The sequence below is a fragment of the Pseudochaenichthys georgianus genome, chromosome 13 (assembly GCF_902827115.2).
Source record: "Pseudochaenichthys georgianus chromosome 13, fPseGeo1.2, whole genome shotgun sequence".
Classification (NCBI taxonomy): domain Eukaryota; kingdom Metazoa; phylum Chordata; class Actinopteri; order Perciformes; family Channichthyidae; genus Pseudochaenichthys; species Pseudochaenichthys georgianus.
In genome coordinates, this window is record NC_047515.1 from 1,798,925 (window position 1) to 1,826,639 (window position 27,715).

Sequence of the window (27,715 nt, forward strand, 5' to 3'; positions counted from 1 at the left end):
AAAGAAGTGAACTGAGTGCAGTCTTACAGAGCCACTAATGACAGCAGAGATGTTGTCGAGTCTCCATTCGTTGTTCTTGCCCTAAACGGGGAAGCAGCATCCAATGAGAGCGACATCAGATCTCCTGTCCCTGAAAAAAGAAAGCAGTGAATAACTAGAAGGAATCTCTGAGAGTGCAGACCCTGCCAAGTGTAAATAATCTTTAAGCATTAAGTTAACAAGAGGAATACAACATTTGTGTATATGCCAAATGATTTAGATCCGCTCTGAAATGTAATGGGTTTTTATGTGAACCATGCCACCAAGTTTCAGAAATGTGCGTCTGTATTTCTTTTCTTAATCCCACTGACAAACAAACCAAATCCCAAAAACACAACCTCGTTGAAACAGGCTTCCTCCTGCATGAGATCATTTCTATTTCACGGACATGTGAAGCACACTGAAACAAGACGAACTGGCACAAGACAAAGGGAGAGAGGACTGTTTAAACATGAGGGAAGTGGGAACAGGTGGAAACAATCAGGGGCGGGGCAGACGCCGACATGGCGGGAAAACAAACAAAGGGAGGAAGTAACAGGGCCTGAAAAGGAAGACAAGCGGTAAGTACAAAATAAAACAGGAAATGGGATAACGAGACATGACATGAAACACGGGGACTTGACTAGAGATGACAGACAAGACGTGAAGTAACATGAAGACCTGACTCGTAGAAACCTGACTAGACTTGGAATGACAGACATCGAACAAACACAACTAACACAGTTGATGAGACACCACAATATGTCTGCATTTGGGGTCCACAAACAATTAGTACATGTATGATCTCTCAATGCCGATTCAAAGCACACAGTGCAACAAGCCGCAGCATTTGTATCAGCCTGCTGTGTTTTATGGAGAGTTCCCTCCCTAACAATACATACTATACATAGCAGCAGTGACCTCCAGCCCTGCAGGAGCCACGGTCATGCCCTTGTAGCAGCAGACCAACCACCAGGTTTCCTCATGCTGTGTTGGAGCCAGTGTCAGGGTATTATTACAGCCCATACATACTCATCTTTGTTGTCATAGCAACAGCATGTCTGCTGCTGAGTGTGTCTCCAATGAGCTCATGTGCTTCGGGTCAATCTCAGTTTTAACGGCAAATAAATGCTTCATCACGATGGAAGTTAAATCCCTTAAGGGAATAATTCCCCCCCAAACATGAACCTTTTCTCAAATGTTAAAGTATGTGCAGCTTAATGAAATCAATCAGCCATGTGTGAGAACAGCTGGTTGATGTTTAGGCCCTGCTCACACTTTTAAAAGACATTCTGATCAAAGTTCACTGGGAGATCTCGGTATGAATGATCCCTGATGTAATGCCAGTCACATCCGCAGGTGATACGAGACAGCAACATGTTTAATGTTGACTCCAAAATGAATGGGTGATACCATTCCTTATTGGGACCATTCTAAAGCTGCTCTCACATGATGGACGTTCTCTTCAATGACCATACAGATGGGAGCAGAGAACAATTCAAACATCAAAAGGGTCCACGTTGCTTCCTGCTTATCTATTTCTTTAAAATAACTCAATTGTGTTATTGTCAAAGTAGAAGTACTCTGATCTCGTACCTGAGCTAAAGTAGAAGTATACTCTGAAACCCTGATGTATCATGATCCTTATTGTCTGAGCCCCAGACACTGAAGGTAACAGAGTCGACAGAGCAGTACATGGACGGTGGTATTAAGCTGAAACATTGGGATGTCTAAAGAGGACTGTGTGCAGTTCAAATACTCTCAGACTAATGAGCTGAACAGAAGCTGTGATCACAGCAGGTAAAACCATCATCAGTGCAAAGCAACAGAAAAGCCCCGTGTTACATTGTGTGTGACATCCAGGCAAGACACCTTATTTGAGTTTTTGTAATTTATTTCTCTGTGTGTGTGTGTGTGTGTGTGTGTGCATGTGTAAAATATACATTCTCTATTATCACCATACAGATATCACACACACACACACGCACACACACACACACACACACACACACACACACACACACACACACACACACACACACACACACACACACACACACACACACACACACACACACACACACACACACACACACACACACACTTTACGGCTGTGCTGGTGGAAGTTATGCAGCAGAATGGCTTCACTGTATCCAGCTTGTATATGGAGACCTGTTATTAAAACGTTAAACCTGAAACACTGTGTTGTGTGATACATTGCGCCATAGCATTCAATATCATTATTTATTACCCGGTTCTCAGTAAAACCATGAATCTGAAAATGTCAAAGTTGTAGTTCAACTTTTGGAGATACATTGTTTTTAATGGGCAGGAAGAGCAAGTCAATCCGTAAGCTAACTGGAGCTGTCACGCTCTGTGCAGACTGTGGTCTGGGTGTAGGCTGCTGCTTGGCTTGCCTTTAACCTTTCACCTAGAACCACTAGCAGGCCAAAACACATTGTTCCAACATTAGGTTGGTTTTTGTTGTGTGCACCGTAGAGGCATGCGAGAAAACAACATTTCTTAATTTAAGAAGAAGCTCTCTGACACTTTGCATGTTCAATATTAGGGGTTTTATTCATTTGTATTAATCTGGCATCAAACATGGAAAATGCATTAGGATTTGGAGTTGTGGTTCATACCTGAAATAGGATTCACTGGAGGAGCACGAATAAATGTTAGCTTAACATTGTTTTTAATGCTTTAGTTACAGAACAAATAAACAGCAAGGAAGGTGTTAGAACATTGTTGTCCATGGCAATCCAACCAGCAGTGGAAATATGAACCATGGCTGTTCTGTCCTAAAGATACAGCAGGTAGAGAGGAGTCTGAGGAGGAGGAAGATCAGATGGATGCTTCATCATGGTGATGACGGAGGAGGGAGAGCTGGTCTACCTGACGGAGAGCGTCAGCAGACACATCGGCCTCACACATGTACACCAGCACCTGCAGCAACAACTACAACAACCAAGAGAGAATGAAATCACATTCCCTTCAGCTGCTCTGTGTCACTCTACGGATGAGTCAGCATCCACCTTTCTCGCTCATTTACAGCAGCAACAGTCAATGTGAGGAATCATCACTTTAGCAACAAAGAAAGACTCTTTAAAGCCCTCGATCGGCTGCTTTCAGTTAACTCAACTGTATTCAAGTTAAGAAGTTGAAGCCCTTGTTTTACAAAAAAAAACATATCGTTTCCTTAATTGGAGCTGGTGTGACATGTCATGAGTAACTGGAGCAAAGAGGAGCCGTCCAGTAAATCTATTCCTGGCTCGGTTTGGGGGTCTTTCTGACTTATTTTGTCAGTGACAGTCAGGGGCGCCGCCAGGGATTTTGGGCCCCATGAAAATATATCACATTGGGCCCCACCACCAGGCACAGGCCACTTTGTTTATAGATTACCTCGAGGGCCGTACCAAATGGTCTAGCGGTCCGTATACAGCCCGGGGGCCGGAGGTTCCCCACCCCTGCTTTAATATAATAACATTAGTATTAATATCATAGCCAAAATGTCTGTGATTAACATTTTGTTTACAGACTGATCACTCAATGCTTCAAACTGTCCATCATCCTAAATAGACTAAAATCAGTTTTTTGTTTTATATAGATCATTGGCTATGTGGGAAAATACTGTGTTTGAAATGTATAATTTAAATTAGATGTTAGCTTTTTGTTTTATATATATATATATATATATATATATTGTATTCCAGTCTCCCTTCAGATATGTTAAGTGGCATGTCATTCAACACAATGCTGCTCACCTCCTTCAGTTTGGGGAAAAGCTGGTTCAGGTTCAGCCTTATGGGGGGACAGGGCTGCTGAGCCTAAAGATGGATCTGTGGGCCCTGGCACCAGGGGGAGGGACAACTGATTTAGTATGAATAGGCGCTAAAAATGTGCCTGCATTTATTAAAGGTAGGTAGGTAGGTAAGAATGGAGAAACCAGCTGGAGTGCGCTAGAATTTGAAAATACACAACCGAAAAAAATCTGACCCTTCCTTCAGAGTTCCTCACAGAGCCCCTCCTCCAGCACACACGAACGCGCACATGACCAATGAGGGCACGAGATAAGCTTGTGCACAGATGGAAGGCTGACAGGCAGGTAGGCCATCCAGTTATTTTAGCCGGGCCAGCTCAGATGATTGGTCGTGCTTTTTACAGCGCCACAGCTTCCACAGATGACATGTTTGTATGTATTTATTGTCAAAGCACTTCATATATTCATTGCTATCGGGACGTTAAGAGCATTCCATGGAATATAACAACGTGTTTCTGAAGTGAATTACCTACCATACCTTTAAATGTCAGCTAAAAGAGCAGTGAAATGAAAGACCTCTGCATTTTCTATAAAGATATTAACAGTACTTAATGTCAGCTTAGTAAACAAAAAAACATTAGCTAACAGAATCATTTCCACCACTCATGGACCACACCCACCTTTTCTTGTGAAAACTGGGTGACATACTGTCGCCCTTTAGTCCCTCTCTCTTGTCTTTCTCTTCTTTTCTTAGAGCCTGAAACATGGTCGTTGAAACATGGTACAACACACGTATGTAGGCTAAGTACTAGCATCCCTCCTCACATGCTTTCACTCTCTGCAAGTGCCGGTGCCGCACCGCGTTTGGAGGCAGGACCAAACCATTACATGTAAATAGAAGGGGGTGTACAGAGGCTTTGGGTAATTAATTTTTGGAAGAAAATAAGTTAAATGAATCGTAAGTTTAGTGAGTAATTTATCAATATAACGTTCTATTAATGTTAAGTATTGAGGATTGATGAAAGGTTACTTACATTTTTTTCTTAATGTTATGAACATTTTGGGGCCCCTGTCAGTCATGGGCCCTTAGAATCGTCCTAACTTTTCACCCCCTTACGGCGCCCCTGGTGACAGTTGTTGTTTGCTGTCCTGCTCACTACACATCCAGGTAACATCTAGTGTTAAGCATACATACTTCTCTTTATCTTTTTCTGCATTACAAAATCATTAAAACATAGAAGTGGGGGGTTGTTCTGTCTATAAGGCCTCCAAATAGTTCTTGTGATTTTGATTCTAAAATGAGTTGTGCTTTCAGGTTTACGTAAGAAACCGCTGGCAGAACAGCCGAGTGAGAGGAACTTCTTCCTGAGAGTGAAGAGCACGCTGACCAGCAGGGGGCGCACCGGCAACATCAAGTCTGCTGCCTGGAACGTTCGCTGTTACCAACGGCAACAGCTGCCTCAGCTATAGAGACACACCTGTCCAGTTCACGTTCATTTATGCCTGATGATGTTATATTTCTTTCAAAAGTTCATCGAGCATCAGAAACTCCGAGCTGTAGACTGGAGCTTTGTTTTCACACACAAGTGATGAAAAAGAAAACTGCTTTTTTAATTCTGAAACACTGGAAGTTGTTAAGGGCCACTGAATGGGAACATTATAAATTATTCTGGGCAACATTTACAAATTAGGGGGCACTTTTAAAAGATAGTAATGTGTGCGTAATGTGGCTGTTTTCATTTAAAATGGCTTAATGTTGGTTTTGGATAAAAACATTAATTGCTTAATATATATAGCCTATATAATTATTTATATATTTGGAATCTCGGGGGGCCTTTTTTGGCCCTTGAACTCATTCTGACAATATCAATACTACCATACTTTTAATACAATTAAAAATGCATTTATGTACCAGGATGTCCGACTGCGTCCCGTTGCATTGTGCCTATGTTTTCTGTTTGTCTTACCCACAATCCTTTGCACAGCATATGATAAAGAAGTTCATAGACTGTAAAAGACTTATAAAAGAATTCCTGAGTATATTTTTTAGATAAACGACGTGTTAATTGACATTTAACATTTCTACTCTGGATTTGTTTGGCTTTAGAAACACATGTTTAGTTTTCACTAAATGACGGATCAATTAAGCGTTTTGTTGGAATTTGCATTAAAGTAAAAATCCTCTGCCCAGCTCCTCCATGTTTAATCTCCCCTCCTCCTGCAGGTTATCCACTGTACGGGTCACCTCCGTCAGCTGGGCGGGGGCTCAGTCGTCCCCTGCAGGCAGAGTGATGACCCTGCTGTGTGCAGTTCCCTCTGGACACCTGCACCTTCCTCACCCGCCACAACCGGCAGGTAGGACTGACTGTACCTGACCTTTGACCTCTCTGTGGTGGGGGCAAGAGAGAAGAGAGGTTCTCCTTTTGGGAGGAAAAAACACCTTTCAACCTTTCATAATTGTTATTCTTCTGTAGTTGTTCTTCAATCTTCCTGTTTCCAGGGTCAGGGCCGGTCCTGACCAATTTGCCGCCCTAGGCAAGATTTTAGCTGGCGCCCCTCCCCCCCCCAAATGCAGACACTCACTATGATTTGCACGGGCACGGTGTGGCGTGACCACCAACACAGACAGATATTGACACAAGATGTGTGCAACTGTATTTAGTTTCCTATCCATGTGAACATGATTTAAGTGGGGGGGGGACCTCACCTCCTCTAGGGGGTCCGGGGGCATGCACCCCCGGGAAGACTTTTTATATTGAAGTTAAAAGCATCAATCTGGTGCACTTTGAGAGCAACATTAGGAGATCTATGGATACATCTCTCAACACCAGATGAAACAGAACTGGAAGCAGATTTTATTTTTCTTTATGGATATTTTACAAATCACTCCCCTTTCAAACTGTATTCTTGTTTATTAATAACAACTTTTTTGTACTGTCAGTATTTTATACCTGTTTTTCACCTGTTCTCTTATGTTTTTATAACTATAATGATCATATAAAGGTGTGCCTTTATCTCACTGAGCTGAGGTTATCCGAGCCGCTCAGTCTTTCAGGAGCGAGCTCTCTAAAGCTCTCCCCCCGCGGCCGCTTACAATGTAAATTCCAATGTAAATTCCAATGTTAATAAAAGCACACAGAAGCTGTGTACGTTTTTTTGGAGTTTGATTTATTTTAAATTAACACAAATACAAAATTAAAACCTATAATTGCACACTAAAACCATTATTTCAAAAAAAGAACAATTTCACATAAACCTCTGGTTTTTACTGGGGCTGGGGCAGTTCAACTTGATTTGAGGGGGGGGGTGCCATAGTTTATGGGCGCTGTACGCAATATATACGTAGTTCTGTTAGTATAAGATAATAAGTACTTTGTTGATCCAAAATCGGGAAATTGTGTTACTATGAAATTTAAAAATATATATTTTTTTAATTTCTCACTTTTTTTTTCTTTCTTTTTTCGGCGCCCCCTATGGGTTGATGCGCCCTTAGCATTCGCCTATACTGCCTATGCCGAGGGCCGGCCCTGTCCAGGGTGACAGAGTTGGTGGCATTAGGGATACAAACCTGAAGATCTGATTGGCTGCTCAGCCTACGAGTTTTATCATGCACTTGACTCTCATCACGTCAACAAGAGCCTGCAGACACGTGAGTATCAACGTGTGTTTGTGTGTGTGTGCTGTAACAGGAAGATAGACATAGTGTAAAGACAGTTATTTTTCAACTTTAGTTGTATAGGTATACAAATAGCCTATAGACCTACTTTTGAAAAACAACATTTATCAATACAGTTCCCCTTAGCTGCTTTTGTACAATTATGCAGACTGAGAATGAGCCAGCACACACAGAAGCAGCATTATCTCCGTGCTAATAATGCTAATGCTACAATCTGCTCTGTGTCCATCGTTTTGTCCCTGTCTCTCTTCTTCTGTACGTCCCTCTCTGCTGTAGTGCTGTCCAAAAGCCAGGTGAGCACCAGACATTACCGCTTCTGGAGGGGGCCTCGTGTGGACGGAGACACAGGCCACCGTCCTCTACAGCAGCAGGACGTCGCTGCCCGAGGCCGTGGTCTGCCTCAACTTCATCCTCAGGTCAGATCAGAGCCATCAGCTCCTCATTTAAAGTTGCTTTACTCTGGATTCTATAATGACCACTGTTTTGTGTGTCTCGGGGGGGGGGGGGGGGTTCATTAGTTAGGCCTTTCCTTTGTGTTGTAGTGCCGAGAGATATGGAGTCAGAGGCGGTGCAAGGAAGGTGCAAGAATAGTAATTTATTCACAAGCGGCAAAGGACATGTTGTCGGGTTGCAGCCCGGGTCGACAAGAGAGAGAGCCAAGAGGGCACACACTAACATGTCCGTGTGGGAACAATAACCGCAACTGTAGTTCCAAGTTTGAATTATGTCCCAGTGGTTAAATAGGTGGTCACCACAGTGTACTACTATTCTCTTTATTGCATTACATTTATTTTGTGTACACTAATTGAGTCTGTCTTCCATTCCTGCTGACTCACTCCTGTTCCCTGAGACGAGTTCTATATGTGCTTGCTGATCTACAATTTATTTTGGAAAAGCCAGTATTTTAGGTTTTTGCATAGAAGATGTGGGAAAAGATGTAGTGTAAAGTTACATAACTGTGACCTAAGTGTTCAGAAACCAGTATCTCTTTTCCCTTTGTATTCACTCTGTATGTTCCTCTTCCTCTCTGCAGCGGAGTGGAGCAGCCGGACGTGGATTTTTCCGTGGAACAGACCCCATGGCCGCTGCGGCCGGCTGCCTGAAGCTGAGCCCCAACCAGCAGAGGATTCTGGGATTTCTGACCTCAGCCAGTCTGACTCCGGCAGTGAGTGTCTCACCAGCACCGGTCAGTTTGAGGACGCCGGTTCGATTCCCAGCCCCGTGGCAGAGCTCTTCCTTCAAGTGAAGGAGGAGCTTCTGAAGGAGGCTTCAGAGGCGGAGGATACATCCATGGGAGGACCCCATCACCCCGCTGACAGGAGGTGGGGCTAACACATTTATATTTACTAAGCACCAGTGAGAAACGCTTCTGTAAACAAATATTATTATTTATTATATATATTTAACTGCCAGGCCAAAAATGGGAACCAGCGATAGTATCACTATCATGTTGTACCTTCTTCTGCTGTTAAATTAAAAAGGTTTGATCGATTATTTTCAAGTAATATTAAATATGTTTCATTTTACATAAGGCTCATCTTGCGACTTTTGTATTATCAAAAAGATATCAGTAAAATGTTTAAGTTTATTTTAGCTCAAATGTTTGTCCACACTTTATCACTTATTTTAAGTGTCAAACCAGCAGACGGTGCTAAAAAATATACTTTAAATGATCCCATACAATTTAAACAGCGAGGCCCTTTTAGAAATGTGCAGTTAATTAAATGCATTCATCACCATTTAATCATGATGCACAGGAACTCCCATAATGCTCTGCTTTACTTGGAGCAAATGTCAATACAAATGAGCTGTTTGATCATAACTCAGTGCTATTCAGTGTTTTCTTTGAACAGACATGGAGCGGCAGCTCAGACACTCTGCAGCTCCCAGGGAACTCTTCTCTCCTGAACCTTTGTGTTATGGCTCAGATTTCTTGGAGCTGTCATTCTGCAGTCCCCGCGGTCAGTCCTCTGTGCCGGAGCACCCTCAAGACCTGTGCACCCCCCAGCTGCGTCAGCTGCTCTCACCCATCTTCAGCACCCTCACTCCACCTTCCTCGTCCTCCCCTGAGGATCAGCTGGTATATATCATACCAAGTGTTTTTTTTAAACTATGAAAGTGTTAGTGTCTGTCTGATGTCCCTCTGTCCTCTGTCCCTCAGAGGAGGAGGAGGGGGGGAGACGCTCTCTGTTGGTCCAGGAGAGGGAGAGACACTGGAGGTACGAGCAAAAATAAAAATCACCTTCTTTTAGAAGTCTGTTTTCTAAGCTTTTTCATTTCTAGTTATGTTTTAAACTTTTATTTTTCAGAATTTGAATTTGAAAAAGTAAAAAATCTTTGTTTTCTACTAATTTCAGATACAAATCTGATTATAGAATGTTTAGTTGAGATGTTATACATCGGATATGCTATTCCAACCTGCACCTATGAGATTGATTCAATGCACCTGATGGTTGAGATCTGATAGCTGTAATTTCTTTTGTTGAAAAATCACAATTTTTTGTAAAAATAAATGTACTATGTTTGTTTTTTGCAGACAAAATGAGACAGTGAAGGTTTACTCTCTGTTTGAGTCTGTGCACAGCTTCATGTTTCTGTCTCTGAGCAGGAGGTGATGGATCTGGATATGTTGGCTCCGTATACCTCCATGGACGATGACTTCCAGCAGAGCGTCCTCAGCAGTGTGGACGACAAGCCCTCCTCCTCCTCTAAAGCGTCCGCTGGGAGGCCGGCAGACCCAGCCAGCAGGAAACGGTAGGAACAAAGCGTCAACTAGATAAACAGTACACTAAGTGATTCGCCTTGTCTTGTACATTCCATTCTAATGCTGTATGACAAGCTTTTCTGACCATCTTTTTAATTAGATTTGTTGCACAATGAAACAAAGCAGCAGAAACACAAACACAAAAAAGAGAAACAAGTTGATAAAAAAACAAAAAACCTGCAGGGTTATAGAATGAGAAACATAAATTCCTATAGTGTGTTCTATACGTTTCTGTGCATGTCAATGGTCTGCAAAGGCTCAAATCCCTGTGTTCCCTCAGAGGCAGTGAAGTGGTTTACCCTCTGTATGGCAGTCCCTTTGTAACAACAACATGGGATGGGTCATCCTCAGAGTGCTCACATTGGCTGCTTGTGCATAGAGTTTTAGAAAAAGACAACAAATATTCCACATGCTTTACCATGTCCCCGTCTATCTTTCAGGACTCATAACCCAGACGAGGAGTTGCTGATGATTCAGGACAAGAGACAGAAAGCAGATCCTTCCTCCATAGAAGAGGAACTGCTGCTCAGCCACAGACTGCTGGTGAGGCAGAGGAAATGTTTATACAGCAGCTTTTCTCAAAGACGTTGGCAAGGCAAGGCAAGGCAAGGCAAGGCAAGGCAAGGCAAGGCAAGGCAAGGCAAGGCAAGGCAAGGCAAGTTTATTTATATAGCACTTTTCAACACAAGGCAAAGTGCTTTACAAAAAATGAAAGACATTAAGAAAATGGCATTTAAAATCAGTCATTAAAAAGAAAAGCTAATAAAATAAACATTAAAAGAAAAATACATGGATAAAAGTTACAGTGCAGTCTAAGATATGAATAGTTCAATTAAAAATTAAAATAAAAAGTACATGGTTAAAAGTTACAGTGCAGTCTAAGATATGAATAGTTCAATTAAAAGCAGCGACAAAAAGAAAAGTCTTCAGCCTGGATTTAAAAGTAGTCAGAGTTGCAGCGGACCTGCAGGTTTCTGGGAGTTTGTTCCAGATATTTGGAGCATAATAACTGAACGCTGCTTCTCCATGTTTAGTTCTGACTCTGGGGACAGAAAGCTGACCAGTCCCTGAAGACCTGAGAAATCTGGATGGTTCATAATTTAGCAGGAGGTCAGAAATGTATTTTGGGCCTAAACCATTCAGTGCTTTATAAACCAGCAGCAGTATTTTGAAATCTATTCTTTGACACACAGGAAGCCAGTGTAAAGACTTCAGAACAGGAGTGATGTGATCCACTTTCTTAGTGTTAGTGAGGACTCGAGCAGCGGCGTTCTGAATCAGCTGCAGCTTTCTAATAGATTTTTTAGTGAGACCTGTGAAGACACCATTGCAGTAGTCAAGTCTCCTGAAGATAAAAGCATGGACAAGTTTTTCCAAATCCTGCTGTGACATTAGTCTTTTAATCCTAGATATATTCTTTAGGTGATAGTAGGCTGATTTAGTAACTGTTTTAATGTGACTGTTGAAACTCAGGTCAGAGTCCATGACTACACCTAGATTTCTTCAACCTTCCTAAATTTTCCCACACCACGCCGTTCCTCCGCTCCCTTCATTGGCTTCCGGTAACTGCTAGAATTCACTTCAAGACACTGGTACTTGTGTACCATGTTGCGAATGGATCTGGCCCTTCCTACATCCAGGACATGGTTAAACTGTACACCCCAGCGCGTGCTCTACGCTCTGCATCAACCAAACGACTCGCTGCACCCTCGTTGCGAGGGGGACCCAAGTTCCCATCAGCAAAAATACGTGGGTTTGCTATCCTGGCTCCAAAATGGTGGAATGAGCTCCCCATTGACATCAGGACGGCAGATAGCTTACACACCTTCCGGCGCAAACTGAAAACTCATCTCTTTTGACTCCACTTCGAGCGATAGAATTACTAACAAAGAACTGCTAACAGAGCATTTATATACTAATAAAGGACTAGCTTATCTATAGCCAGTTGAGTAGCACTTGAAACACTTGGCTCTATGAAACCTGATGTACTTATATGATTCTATTTTCTTCAAGGTTGTGTCTTCCTGGTCGAATGTACTTATTGTAAGTCACTTTGGATAAAAGCGTCAGCTAAATGCAATGTAATGTAATGTAATTTCTGGCTTTATCTGTTGTTTTGAACATTGCAGACTGAAGCTCAGCGCTAACTTTTATACGTTCTGACTTGGCTCCAAAAACCATTACCTCAGTTTTATCTTTGTTTAATTGGAGAAAGTTCTGACACATCCAGTCATTGATTTGTTCAATGCACTTACTCAGTGTTTGAATTGGAGCATAGTCTCCTGGTGAAATATGTACGTAAATGTGTGTGTCATCTGCATAGCTATGGTAACTTATTTTGTTGTTTTCATTATCTGAGCCGGTGGTAGCATGTAGATGTTAAAGAGAAGAGGCCCCAAGATGGAGCCTTGAGGAACCCCACATGTCATATTTGTCAACTCAGATGTGTATTTAGCTATAGAAAGAAAGTTGTTTCTTTCCTTTAGGTAGGATTCAAACCAATTTAGAACTGTTTCCGAAAGTCCCACCCAGTTTTCCAGTCGGTCCAGTAATATGCTGTGGTCAACAGTGTCAAACGCAGCACTGAGATCTAATAATACTAAGACTGAAGTTCTGCCACTGTCTGTGTTTAAGTGGATGTCATTAAAGACCTTTACAAGAGCAGTCTCAGTGCTGTGGTTTGGACGAAAGCCTGACTGGAACACATCGAAACAGTTATTTAAATGCAAGAAATTACTCAACTGTTGAAAAACAAGTTTTTCAATGATTTTACCTAGACATGGCAGGTTTGATATGGGCCTGTAATTGTTCATTACTGAAGCATCTAGATTATTCTTTTTTAAGAGCGGTTTAATGACTGCAGTTTTCAGGGCCTGTGGAAAAATACCTGAGTGAAGAGATTTGTTTACTATATGAAGTAGATCTGAGGCCAGGCCATGCAAGGCAAAACATCTTTGAAAAATCCTGTTGGAATAATATCAAGGCAGCAGGAGGAGGATTTCAGAAGTTGTATAATGTCCTCTAGGTTTTTATCATTAATCTGATGGAATTGTGTCATGATGTCTGAATTGATGTTAAGTGGACACAAAGACAACACATTTGCTGTTCCTGATGCAGAGGCACTGACTGCTTGTCTGATTTTCTGAATTTTGTCAGTGAAAAAGGAGTCAAAATCATTGCACGCCCTGGTGGATAGAAATTCAGAGGCTACTGACAAAGTAACAAAGTGCTTTTAGAGAATGAAAGGAACCTCGAGGACTGATTCAACATGTATCTGGAACTACTGAATGTGAAGTTGAGAGGATGGAAGACATGTTCAGAGTCACAGTCTGTGCAGATCAGAGAGGAGGACAGTCAGGATGGAGCATCATTACCTTGCCTTCAATAGTTCCACTTTATAGAAGACAGAAACACCTTCCATTCACTTTAAAGCCCTCAACTTCCCTGTAACATTAGACTTCTCTCATAACTCATTCTAAAATGTTTAAACAAAAAATCAGTTTTTCTAAAACAGGGCTTATAATTTAAAGAATCGGTTTCCCAAAATGTATGAATTTATTTTAAAGACGTTTGACATTGACATTACAATTATTCACACAAAGTGTTTTTAATTCCATATTCAGGACTGTCTGGAGGTTCACTAGCAGGAACCACGCCACAACAGTGTGATGTTTGTAAGTTTATTGAAGTAACATGTGAATGATGTGAGGGGGGTGAAGGGATGGTCTGGGAGGACGAGCTGTGGTCCGTGCAGTGGGAGACTCAGAGTGGGGGTTCCGTCTCCGGCATGATCTGCGTGGGCTGATTACGGGCCCCCAAAAGAGTCGGATGAAATGGAACTGAGTTGAGCGTGTGCCCGTCTGAGATCGTTGAGATTGTTACGGATGTAAGTGTGGTAAGCTTGGGATGACCAGCGGCCCAGGACCTGGATGATTTGGTCGGAGATGCCCAGTCTCGCTGCTGTGGACACTGCGCCAATGCGGAAGGAATGGCTCGAATAGTGTTCTGAGCGTATCCTCGAAATAAGCAAGACGTTGTGGAAGTGTTTCTGGAATCAGAGACGTGTGGCCATTTTCCCTGTTTCGGTGAGAAAGAGTGGGTGTTGAGGCGTTGCGTGTGCAGCGTACCTTGCGCTGAGGTATTTGGTTAGTGGCTCGTATGGGCTGAGATACGAGTTCAGGCGGAAGATGTGGAAAGAAATTCCCAGCTGATCTGTTTTACTCCTTCTGAGTGTGAATATGAGGGAGTCGTTTGTGTGCAGGGATATGTCGGATAGGCTGGGGTGGTGGTGAGGGTTGTAAGCGGATGAAGTGGGTGCGAATTCGGAGCATCGCAGGAAGCCGAAGAATGCTAGCAGGAACATGCATTCTAGGGTAAGGTCGACCATTGGTGACCTGCTCTATCGAAATCAGTCGCATTGACCCGAAGACACATTTTAAGTTGTATACACTGTCTGAAAGAGGAGATTCCGAGCTTTCTAATGATATCAGGATTGTTTTTGTACTCCAAATGTTAAGGAAATATGTCACATTATATAATGACTGTCACCGAGTCATCATTTTGAGAAAAAGGCCTTCAAAGTTTCCTCTTCTCTGGAATCCATCGATCTGATTGATTATTAGCGGAGCAAATGATCAAAATACTACGGAGGGAAGATATTTTCGTTTGGATTACTGGTCTGGGGGAAGCTCGCGAGTGTGTGTGTGTGTATACGTGTGTGTGTGTGTGTGTGTTTGTGTAATTTTGCATTTGTGTGTATTGCGTTTGTTTCCCTGGGAAAACACTCACGAGAAACACCGGCTGTTGTTATGCCTGCTGTGACGTTAAATTACTCCGTTCTCCGCTTGTAATTATGCCATTACAAGCTTCAAAGTTGTATTTATCATCTGAATTTGCCGAAAAAAGTTGAATATTCTGAAAGCCAAGACTTTGTTTAATTGAAATTAGATGAAAACAAACTGTAACGGACCCTGCCGTGTTATTTATGATTACTCTCTACGCTTACATTCATAATGTCAGCGGGAGGGGGGTAGCGCTGCGGAAGAGCAGATTGCGAATGAGAGGGGCCTGTCATCTTCCCTTTACAAGCTTAAAGAATGTAATTATCGTGTGAGTTTGGAAATAAAAGTTTCATATTCTGAAAGCCAAGACTTTGTTTGTTTAAAATCAAACAAAACACCCAAACCCCGAAAAAATAGTTTTTTACGCAAATCCACGTTTATTTTGAAATGAGCCGGTGCGACTTCCGACTGATTTCGATAGAGCGGGTCACATATGTCTCCTGAGCGTAGGGAACGGATGCAGAGGCTGAGAAAGTCGGAAGTGAGTGGCGTTCGGATTGCGTTCGTAATCCTTTGATGAGCATTGTGACGTGGCTATGGGACGTGGAAGGACATGGTTGGCCGCTGGCTATTTTAATGAAGAAGTTAATTCCGGCCAAGTATGTCTGAATAGTGGATGTCCGGCACTTACGGATGGAATGAGCGTGAGTAATGAAATTGCAGACGGATATAACGTCCAGAGTGGGGAATGGTAGCTGGTATGCGCCCTAACCCTAACCCTAACCCTATGGGATGGAGATCCGCCTCTGGGGCCAAGTTTCTGAATTTCTGAAATTGGGAACGAGACGGTGAGTCAGTGATGCCGTTCTCATGACCTGGGATGTGTGCTGCTTTGAGGATGAAATGGTGTTGGGCAGAGATTAAGGTGAGTCTGCGGAGGAACTGCATGATGGCTAGGGAGCGAGATCGGCCGTTGTTAAGGATCTCTACGACTGCGCTGTTATCGGTGTGGATGAGTATGGCTTTCCTAGACCATTCGTGCCCCCAGAGAATGGCGGCTATGATGATGGGATATAGTTTGTGAAGTGCGGATGAAGGAGAAAGCGTCTGTGAATTGAGAGCTGTGAACTCCGGGGGCCAGGTGGATGAGAACCATCTCCCTGCGTAGTAGCCGCCGAAGCCTATGGAGGGGGCTGCGTCAGTGAAGAGTTGGATATCCTCGGGTTTGGTAATGAAATCATCATAAAAGAAAGAGATGCCGTTCCACAAGGACAGGAAGTCCTGCAAAGGTGCATTTCCATTTTGCATGCGTCGTCGAGAACTAGTCGATCATGGATAGAGGGAACTGACGCCGCTCTGTTTAGCAGGTTGGACAAGAAGGGTTTTGCTTGAGGTATTTTGTGGATGGCGTAATTTAGGTGGCCGAGGAGGGCTAACAGCTGCCATTTCGTGCATCTGTCTGCCTGTAAGTAATTTGACAGGAGGAGAGTGATGCGCTGTACTTTCTCTGAGGGTAGAGAAGCCTGGAAAGACATTGAGTGATGCCTAGAAACTCGATGGAGGTTTTAGGCCCTGAGGTTTTCTCTTCAGACAGAGGGATGCCAAGGTCTGAAAATGTTTGTATGAGTGTGCTCAGCCCGTGGCAGGGGGGTGAGGATGGTGGAGTGACGATGAGAAAATCGTCAAGGAGATGGAGCACGTAGGAGAGTCTGTGGTTGTTTGTCAAGATCCAGCACAGAGCTTCTGAAAGGGAATCGAAGATTTTGGGACTGCTTCTGCAGCCGAATATGAGGCGTACTGAGAAGTAATAGGCTCCCATCCAGTACACTCCGAAGAAACGCCAGAAATCTGGGTGAATAGGCAAGATCGTGAATGAACTGGTGATGTCTGCCTTAGAGAGCCATGCTCCACGGCCTGCTGAGCGGATGAGGGTGATGGCGTGGGCGATGTTTGCGTATTGCATCGAAAAGTCAGGGCTTGGAATGATGCTGTTAATGCTCGGGATGGCGAAGCCGTGTGGAGAAGACAGGTCTATTATTCGCCTCTTTTTCCCGGAGTATTTCCTAGTAGCTATGCCTATTGGACTGATGCGGAACACTGGAAAGGGAGGACTATCGAATGGGCCTATCATGAACCCTTCTTTGACTTCTTTGGCCAGTAAGGTGTCCCGCGGAAGATGTGCAGGCTTTCTGCTGTCCTGATGTCAATGGGGAGCTCATTCCACCATTTGGGAGCCAGGATAGCAAACCCACGTGTTTTTGCTGATGGGAACTTGGGTCCCCTTCGCAGTGAGGGTGCAGCGAGCTGTTTGGCTGATGCAGAGCGGAGTGCACGTGCTGGGGTGTACGGTTTAATCATGTCCTGGATGTAGGAAGGGCCAGATCCATTCACAGCATGGTACGCAAGTACCATTGTCTTGAAGTGGATTCTAGCAATTAACGGAAGCCAGTGAAGGGAGCGGAGGAGCGGCGTGGTGTGGGGGAATTTAGGAAGGTTGAAGACCAGACGAGCCGCTGCATTCTGGACTAGCTGCAGAGGTCGGATGGCAGATGCAGGTAGACCAGCCAGGAGGGAGTTGCAGTAGTCTAGGCGTGAGATGACAAGAGTCTGGACCAGAACCTGCGTCGCTTTCTGGGTCAGCTGGGGACGCATCCTCCTGATGTTGTAAAGCGTGTATCTGCAGCAACGGGTTGTAGCAGCTATGTTTGCAGTGAAGGACAGGTTGTTATCTAGGGTCACACCCAGATTCCTTGCAGTCTGAGTCGGGGAAACAACAGAGGTGCCAATGTTGATAGTCAGGTCAAGAGTGGGACAATCTTTTCCCGGAAGGAAAAGCAGTTCAGTCTTGTCAAGGTTGAGCTTGAGGTGGTGAGCAGACATCCACTGAGAGATGTCAGCTAGACAAGCAGAGATGCGTGCGACGACCTGGGTCTCTGAGCAGGGAAAGGACAGAATTAGTTGGGTATCGTCAGCGTAGCAGTGGTATGAAAAACCATGCGGGCTAATGACTGATCCGAGCGAGTTTGTGTACAAGGAGAAGAGGAGGGGACCAAGAACAGAGCCCTGAGGGACCCCTGTAGTTAATTGACAAGGGTCGGACTGATGAGGGAAAGTGCAGAGCCTGAAACTCCAAGTTCTTGGAGAGTGCGAAGGAGGATCTGATGGTTCACCGTGTCGAATGCAGCAGACAGGTCCAAAAGGATGATGACAGAGGAGAGGGATGCTGCTTTAGCCGTGTGCAGTTCCTCAGTGACAGCAAGGAGGGCAGTTTCTGTGGAGTGACCTGCCTTGAAACCAGACTGGTGCGGATCCAGAAGGTTGTTCTGATGGAGATAACAGGAGAGTTGTTTAAAGACAGCGCGTTCAAGTGTTTTAGACAGGAACGGGAGGAGAGAGACAGGCCTGTAGTTTATAACATCAGACGGGTTGAGAGTGGGTTTCTTTAGGAGAGGGTTTACTCTTTCCTCCTTGAGACTGTTTGGAAAGTGACCAGAAGTTAGAGAAGTGTTGATGAAATGGGTGAGAAACGGTAGAATATCAGGAGCGATAGTCTGAAGGAGGTTTGAAGGGACCAGAGGACAGGTGGTAGGACGAGCAGAGGTAATGAGGGTAAGAACCTCACTTGGAGAGAGAGGGAAAAAGGAGGTTAGTGTGTGGGTGAAGGGAGGGTCTGGTGACCCAGCGGTGAGTAAAGGTGAGTCAGAAAAAGAAGAGCGAATATCAACCTTTTTTTCAAAGTGGTTAACAAAGTCGCTTGACAGAAGGGAGGAGGGGGAAGGGGCTTTGGGAGGGTCCAAGAAGGTGGAGAAGATGGAAAATAGTCTTTTAGGATTGGAATAGGAAGAATGGATCTTTTCTTGAAAGAAAGTGCTTTTTGCCTGAGAGATCGAAGCAGAGAAAGAGGAGAGGAGAGCCTGATAGGTTAGGAGGTCGTCATGGTGTTTGGATTTCCACCGTTTCCGCTCTACTGCCCGAAGGACGGTTCTATTAGCACGCAGTGCGTCATTTAGCCAGGGAGCAGGAGGGAACTGACGAGCCTGCCGAGATGTGAGAGGACAGAGAGAGTCCAGAGAGGATGAGCGAGTAGAGAGGAGAGTTTCTGCAGCAGAGTTTGGAGGCAGGAGTTGGAACGAGTCAGAGGAAGGGAGGGCTGAGAGAACCGATGAGGCAAAGGTAGAGGGGGAGAGGGAACGGAGGTTACGGCGGACAGGTGCAGGATGAGAAGAGATTAGTTTGTTATGTTTGGAAAGGGGTAAAGAGAATGAAATGAAGAAGTGATCGGATGTGTGGAGCGGGTTTACAGAGAGGTTAGAAGCAGTGTAGTTCCTTGAGAATATGAGATCAAGGACATTGCCAGCTTTATGAGTTGGTGGGGACGGAGACAGTGAGAAAGCAAAGGCGGTTAACAGAGATGTTAGTTCATCTATCTTCCCTGTCTGGAGGAGAAGTACAGCGGGAGGGCCAGTTTCAGGGATGTGTGAGAGATGGGGTTGTTACTAAAAAAAAGTAATATATTACATATTACATATTACTTTTAAAAAAAAGTAATATATTACACTACTTCGTTACTCTCTACATAAAGTAATTTGTTACTTTACTCGTTACTTTACTCGCAGGGCCGGCCCGCCCCTCCCTACAGGCAGATCACGCAGACTGCTAAAGTTTCAAATGTTCTCTTTAGTTCAGTTTCCATTGTCGCATAAGACTGATCCAGATAGCTCCTGAATGTTTTCCTATCTGACCGTGGCTGTCCTCTGTCTCCTGCTATCTGTATATTTTGCGCAGTCTATCTCTGCTCACGCTGTTGCGTCAGCGTGTTCTCCTGCGTGTTGGCCATGTGTTGCACTGGAGCCAGACTAGAGCACACCGCAAAGACTTCAGCCGAGCACGTACGAACTGCGCATTGCAAGTGGCAATAACTCTCATTACCAGCAGGCGGCGGTAGTGTGTATTCGTCATTCAAAACAGGCAACAACCGGAAAACAGAGAAGAAGAACAGACTACGTGTGTGATATAAATAAACAACAGCTATGTGCGTTAGCTTCACCTTAGCATGTGTTCTTTGCAGGTGTTTGTTGAGGTTTGATTATGACTGATTTTAGAAAGTAACGAAGTAACGCGTGTCGGGGCAATGTTAGTAACTGTAGTGTGATTACTGAATTATAAAAGTAGCGCGTTACACTACTCCGTTACCGACAAAGTAATATTATTACAGTAACGCGTTACACCCAACTCTGGAGGAGATTATCTAATTCCACCAAGAAGTCTCCCAAGGCGCCTGGTGGACGGTAGAGAACAACAAGGGTTCATTGTATAGGATGGGTTACTGTTACGGCATGGAATTCAAAGGTGGAAGGAGTGAAGTTAGGTAGCTTGAAGAGGGAAAAGCTCCATTTGGGAGAGAGCAGGAGACCAGTGCCACCTCCTCTGCCAGTGGGTCTGGGTGTATGGGAGAAGGAATATGCTGTGGAGAGAGCTGCTGGGGTGGATGTGTTGGATGGAGTAATCCAGGTCTTAGTGAGAACAAGGAAATCATATTAAATAAAATTAATACATTTCTGACAGACAGGCCTCGTGGTGTCCGTAGGCTTGTCCTCACTGTCAGAGATATAGCTAAAATACATCCAAATTTCGCTTCTGGCGTCTTTTTTATCAACAAGCCGAGGCGCAGCGGCAGTTTCACTCCCACTTGCAGCCATGCTTCTCGTTCTATTTCGTATATGGCTTTGCCCTCTAACCCTAACCCTATTGAGTAATCCCCCTGCGCCCCGCGCAGCACTGAAAACTTGTAGTCCACGCCCACCCGCAAGGTGGCCCCACCCTCGGGCCTCCTTCCGGTATAAATAGGAAGGAGGCCCGGCAATCTGCTCCCTCTTTTCTTCAGCAAACCAGCACAGTTACTGAAGCACAGCAATTGAGAATCATCATGAGCAACAACTACGTCCGTGATTGTCCCTCATGTGGCTCTGGGTTCATAATGAGTTATGACCAGCAGAGTTAGAAGCAGTATGTGAATCCTGCCGGGGGTCAGAGCACGCGTACGCAGCTCTAAACCAGCAGGTAGCATGCACACACTGCGCCCGTCTCCCCTCGGGCGACAGGAAGCGGAGAGCGGACGCTCTTGCTGCTGCGGCCGAGGAGGACGATTGGCCCGATTGGCCCGCGGCGAATAACATCGCGCTGCTCTCCAACTCGGTGGTGACACTGGTAGAGCGGTCCACCACCGAGGCAGAGGAAATCAGCAAGGCGGCCAGCACCGCGCTCATTCTGTGCGCGTCCGTTGCTGTCTCCCAGGCGAGGATTTCCGCGTGGGTGACACAGATCCAGCGCCACCTCTGGCTGAAGCAGGCGTCTGTTACGGAGACGGCCAGAAAAGTGTTACTGGACGCTCCAATCAGCCCGGACGGGCTGTTCGGATCCCAGTTCCACGCCATGGTGGAGTCCATGAAGACGGCCGCGGAACAGGCGGACGGCATTCGCCAGCATGTACAGCTGGCTCCAGCCTGCTGAGCGCCCACAGCGGAAAGACGCCCACAGCAACCGCCTCGGCATCAGTCTCGCCCTTCGGCGACTGCAGGGGCTCCGTCCCACGTCTCCGCTCCCCCACCATCCCAGAGACAGGGTCTCCCGGCGGCGAGTCAAAGGGGAGTGAGGCTCCCCGCTCCTGGTCTGCTCCTCGAGAGCCTCAGAGGAAGCCGAGCCGGTAATTAAGCCAGCTGCCACTAATCTGTTGATTAAGTAGACAGCAGGGCTCCCTGCAGAAGCCTGCTGGTTTTAACCTATCGGTTAATAACTTGCAGAGCTCGCGGCATTCCTCTGTCCGAGATACGCCTCCTACACACGGTCATAATAACCCATGAGCGCCGTTATAACGCCTCATGTGGACAGCACTGTGCACACCTCTCATCCTCTGGGCGTGTATGCGCCTCATGACTCCCTCGCAGCCCTTTTGCCTCACGGGCTCATCACCATGATGACCATTACGGCACATCACAGAGAAGCCTCTCCCCCCAGCAGTTCCATGGGATACAAGAAACACTCCTATCATCCCAGGAACAGACATGTCTTGCGCGGTTTTTACCCCCGCAATTTTCTAAATCTCGGAAAAGAACGGGGAAGTCGCCCCGTTGCTGTACAATCAAACATGTGTTGATTTGCACAGACAACAGGCCACGGCTATGGAAGCAGCCTACCTCAATCGCCAGGGAGAAGTACGATCTGCGCAGCTTCTGAACGCAGCCAGCCGGCCCTGTGATAATTATGGCTCATCATCGCACCAGAATCGAGCTCCGAACTGCCCTGCCAAGGGACAGAGGTGTCAACGCTGTGGCAGACAGAACCATTTTGCACGGGTCTGTCGCTCTGTTCCTGCAGCCGACGGCCCACCTCCACGTACGCCTGGGCCACACGCACCGACGACCATCCACTCCGTGGGCGCCATCTCCCGACGGCTAAAGTGCTGCACGGTGGAGCTGGATGGGGTCTGCCTCCCGCTGCTGCTGGATACGGGGGCCTCCAAGTCCCTCCTGAATGTTTCCACGGTCCGGCGTCTCTTTCCGCTCCGAACAATCACCGCCGACGCCGAGGATTTGTATGGGTATGGACACTCTAAAATTGGAATGGCGGGCACAATCACCTTGGCTGTGCGTTACGGGACTAAGACTCTTCCCGCATTCACCTTTCAAGTGTCTCACCAGGGGGCCAACCTCATGGGTTTTGATTTGTTTTGTGAGTTGGGTTTCACCCTTGTGGACAATTCTGGGGCCGCTATCTTGTCTGTTGGCTCGCCGTGGCATCAGCGCTGGCCTGCCCTGTTCAGTGGTTTGGGCTGCCTCACCGCCTTTGACCACCAGCCCCTCCTCAAGCCTGAGGTACACCCTGTGATTCAGCCCATACGCCGCCTGCCTCTCGCCCTGCGCGACGACGTCACCGCCGAGCTGCAAAAACTCTTGGACGCGGGCATCATCGAACGCATTGATGCTTCCCCGTGGATTTCAAACCTGGTGGTGGTGAAGAAGAAGTCAGGGGGCCTGCGCCCGTGCATCGACCTCAGGCCGGTGAACAAGGCCGTGATACCCGACAGGTATCCGCTGCCCACAGTGGAGGAGCTAGCCGCACAATTCTACGGCTCTTCCATGTTCACGAAACTAGACCTTCGTCAAGGCTACCTGCAGGTTCCGCTGCACCCTGACAGCCGCAGCCTTACAGCTTTCGTGACTCATGTCGGAGTGTTTCGCTACACCCGCATGCCTTTTGGCCTCAACTCGGCCCCCAGCTGTTTTCCAAAAATCATGTCCACCATCTTCGCCGGCATCCCGGGCGTGGTCGTCTTCCTGGACGACATAGTGGTTCATGGTGCTACACCAGCCGTTCATGACGAACGCCTGGCGAGGGTGCTGGACGTCCTCGCCAGTCACAACCTCACACTCAATGGGGAAAAGTGCACCTTCGCTGTTCCAGCCATCGAGTTTGTGGGGTTCCGCCTGACCGCCGACGGCCTCAGCCCGTTACACTCCAACGTAGAGGCGGTGCTGCGCCTGCCTGAGCCGTCCTGTCCGGCTCAGATCTCTTCGTTTCTGGGGATGACTACTACCTGCGCTTCCTTCCTCAGTACTCCTCGACCACCTCCCCACTACGTGAACTCCTGAAACAGGACGCAGTCTGGGAGTGGACCCCGGCCTGCTCTGCCGCTATTCGCCAGCTCAAGACGCAGCTCACCTCAACGCCGGTGCTCGCATTCTTTGACCTGAAGAGCCCCACGTTCGTGACCTGTGACGCGTCCAATACGGCAATAGGGGCGGTGGTGTCCCAGATCCAGGGGGGCACAGAACGCCCGGTGGCGTTCGCCTCTCAGTCCCTCAACTCGGCCGAACAGAAATACTCAGTGGGCGTGCGAGCGGTGGCACATGTACGTGTATGGGCGGCATTTTACGTTGCGTACTGACCATCAGGCTCTTACAGCCCTGCTTGCTACATCGGGGTCGGGGCACAAACCGCTGAGGATCTACCGCTGGTCAGAGAGACTCCTGCCGTATAACTTCACCACAGTGTTTACTCCCAGCAGGGAGAATGTGGTGGCTGACCTGCTCTCCCGCGCCACCCCCACCCCAGCGCCTGGCGAGGGCCCGGACGCAACAGAGTCAGAGCTCATACTCATGCTCCACGCCCCGCTTCAAGCCGCGGTTTCCCTGGATGACCTTCGGCTCGCGTCGGAGGAGGACCCCACGCTCTCCCTGCTCCGCACTTACATCCGGGAGGGATGGCCTGCGAAGTTCCCGGAGGAGCTGGCGTCTTTTCATCGGGTCAAGGACGAGCTGACCTGCTGGAACGGTGTCTGCGTGGCTCGGGGCCTCCGCACGTTCGTTCCCATCGACCTCAGGGCCCGCGTATTGTCTATGGCGCACGAGGGCCACCTGGGTATCGTGAAGGTAAAACAGCGCTGCAGGGATTTGGTGTGGTGGCCGGGCATAGATCGAGATATAGAGACAATGGTGAAGGAGTGCACGGCCTGCCTGGTCAGTGGCAAAACTGGCCCGCCACTCCCACCGCCCCTGCAGCCCTTGCAGTGGCCACACGCGCCTTGGGAGCACATGCAGCTGGACATCTGTGGGGAGCTGCATGGCGTCCCGCACCACCAACGCTTCCTCCTGGTGGCCTACGACCTCCATTCGAAATGGCCAGAGGTGGTCGCCACAGGGTCCGTAACGGCTCGGGTGGTCACAGACTTCCTCTCTTCTCTGTTTGCTCGGTGGGACAGTCCTAACGCCATCACTACGGATAACGGCCCACAATTTGTCTCCTCTGAGTTCGCCACCTTTGTGGAAGAGAGGGGGATTAAACACATCCGTACAGCTTTCTACCACCCGCAAGCAAATGGGGGGGTGGAAAGGTTCAACCAAACCCTAAAGAACGGGATCAGAGCACACCTGGCAGATGGTCTTCCGTTCTCAGCCGCGCTGCTTCGCACCTTGCTTCACTACCGGGCGACGCCGCATTCAACTACCGGCAGCTCCCCAGCTCTCTTGATGATGGGCCGTGAGCTGCAGCTCCCTTTGGATCGGCTACGGGCCCGGCGGCCGTCACGCCAACAGCCACACCCTGCCAGAGTGCCAGGGTTGCAGAGGCTCAGCGTCGCATGAAGCAGCGGTTCGACAAGAGACGGAGGGTGAGAGCACCTTCCTTCACAGTGGGAGACTGGGTCAGGATTCACCGTCCTAACCGGGACCACAAGCTGCTATCCTTCTGGACGGCGCCGATGAAGGTCACCGCTCAACTGGGGTCAGCCACCTTTCGTTTGGCCGACGGATCACGGTGGCATGCAAGCCGGCTTCGGAAGGTGGCACCGCCCCCCATCGTGGACCCAGGGCCCAGGGAGGACGGGGACTTTGTTTTTCCTGATGAGCAGTTGCAGAATCCAGCCGGGTTCCCACCTGAGCCGGTTGAGCCAGTGGTTCGTTTTGAAGCTCATCCGGCCCGTGTCCGGGTCAGACCAAGATACTTGGAGGACTATATTGTGAGCTTGTGACTCTCAGGGGTAATGTTCAGAGCATAGTCTGTTGCGTGGCAGAATAATCCACATGGCTATGCTGGTGACTGGCAGTCTACCCAGTTCATCTAGAGTAGATAGCTAAAAGTTAATTGGGTTCCTTGTGGGGAGGGGTAAATGTTATGTATGTGTCACATCAGTTGTGACTGTGCCTTTAAGATGGCACCGGGAGTTTTGGGATGTGTGAACCGGATACAGTTGTGTTGTTGTGGTGTTGTCATGGAAGCGTATGCAACAACGTGTTCAATAAACGGTCAACCTAAATGTCGTAGTCCATAGTCTTACATATACAACAAGTAGTACTGCTTTTGGCTCTATCAGAGAAAAGGGTGAGTGATTTGTCTGCTCTCTCTGTGGCTCCGTCATGCCTCCGGATCCAAGGAGATGCAGTTCAGCTGTTTTACGCCCTAACCCGGCTTCTTGCCTAAGGTCATCACAACTCTTTTAGGTCAAGAGTGATCACCCTGGCTGGCTTATTCCCCCCTCCTCACAGGTCGGAAGAAGAAGCCGCTACTCATCTCCTCTGTCCTGTGCGCGAGCTGTCTTGCTATGTGGCGCGCACGGCGGCCTGGCATAACCGGATCATGGACACAGCAATTGAAGCCATTCATAGGCGCTTTTTAACACACGGCAATCTATATGCTGACTTGGCATGTCTGGATCCCAGAAACTCCCCTCAGCTCTGCACCAGTGCTCTTCCCCAGTCTGCCCTTCAAGACGTAAGCAAGTGCTTGCAAGGATTGGACAGCAGGGCAACCAAGGAAAATATGCAGGCCGAGTTGAAAAGCTTTGCACTCCAGTGGAACAGGCTGAAGGCATCCCCATTGGCAGAGTACAAAGCAAGAACAGTAGAAGATGGATCAGGTGGTGAGGAGGACAACACAGAAGAGGTCGAGATAACTCCCATAAGCTGTTGCTCCTGCAAAGAATGCCCTCTGTGCTGCTACCAGATACTTCGCCGATTCAACATGCTAACAGATGCATACCCTGTCCTAGGCCTTGCTTATACATACCTGCTTACATTATCCCTCACACAGGTGGCTTGTGAGCGCACATTTTTAATTTTGAAGTTTATTAAAAACAGACTCAGAAGCAGCCTCTCATCTGATCAATTGGAGGCATTTATGTTGATGGCCACAGAGAAAGACATCCTCATGGCCTTGGACTCTGACTCTGTGATAGACAGACTTGCAGAGAAGAGTGAGCTGCTTAAAAAGCTGCTCCACTGATAAGGCGAGAAATATGTAATATTATTGTTATTATCACACATCACACATTATGGATGTAGTAATTCATTATTTGTCATTTTAATGATGCTTTTCAGAAGTGTTATTGTGCTTATGTGTTGATCCTTCTCACATAGTCGTTCTCCCTCTGCTCTATTTGTGGACTTGTTCTCTCATTTGGGACCACTGTTAGAATTTGGTAAGTTTATCATGTATTTTTTAATGTTCTATAAATTCATACTTCATAATTTTAAAAAAGTTTTGAAAGAAACGCACATCCCAAAAGTGTTCAACTCTAGGTGCAGGACAGAGGAAAACATTTGATTTGTTTTTCAGACTTAATAAGGTATCCAATTCCCTCTCAGGTTGACCACTTGACATGCGAGAGCTTGAGGACTTGTTCCCCCTCCGTCCCTGTTCGAGGACTTGCTCCCTTACTGCCTCCACTTCACCACTTTTTGGCTACTGAGAAGTCTATGATTTGTTGAGTATGTCATGTGTCTTATAATGTTATATGAATTCATACTTGATTTGTGATGATGAGAGACTTAATAATGTGTCCATGTCTCTTTCAGGTTGACCACGAGAGCCTAAGGAGTTGTTTTCCCTCTGTCCCCTTTTGAGGACCTGCTTTGTCTCCTCCATCATTCACTGGGCCACTTTGGGTTCCTGAGCTTATTTCATGTGGTGAGAGGAATGCAATATGTGTATGTTTAAAGGTTTATGTGAAGATAAAATGACAATTGGTAATTCATAAATGTCTCTTTATATTCTCTGCTACCATTATCTCCTGTCAAACAGGTTTTCCTGACCTGCTAGAAGTTCTTCGATGATGCTTGAGTCATCCATCATATCTGAGAGCTTCGTCTTGACTTTGTGACTTTATTATGCGACTTGTTTTGTCTCAGATTGAAACAAAAGGTTAGATTATGATTATTTCCTGG

At 46.7% G+C, this 27,715-nt stretch overlaps 1 pseudogene; it reads left to right on the plus strand.

The window, feature by feature from the left end:
- Positions 1 to 542: 542 nt before the first annotated feature.
- On the plus strand, positions 543 to 27,437 carry LOC117457506 (hypoxia-inducible factor 3-alpha-like; annotated as a pseudogene).
- Positions 27,438 to 27,715: the final 278 nt, after the last annotated feature.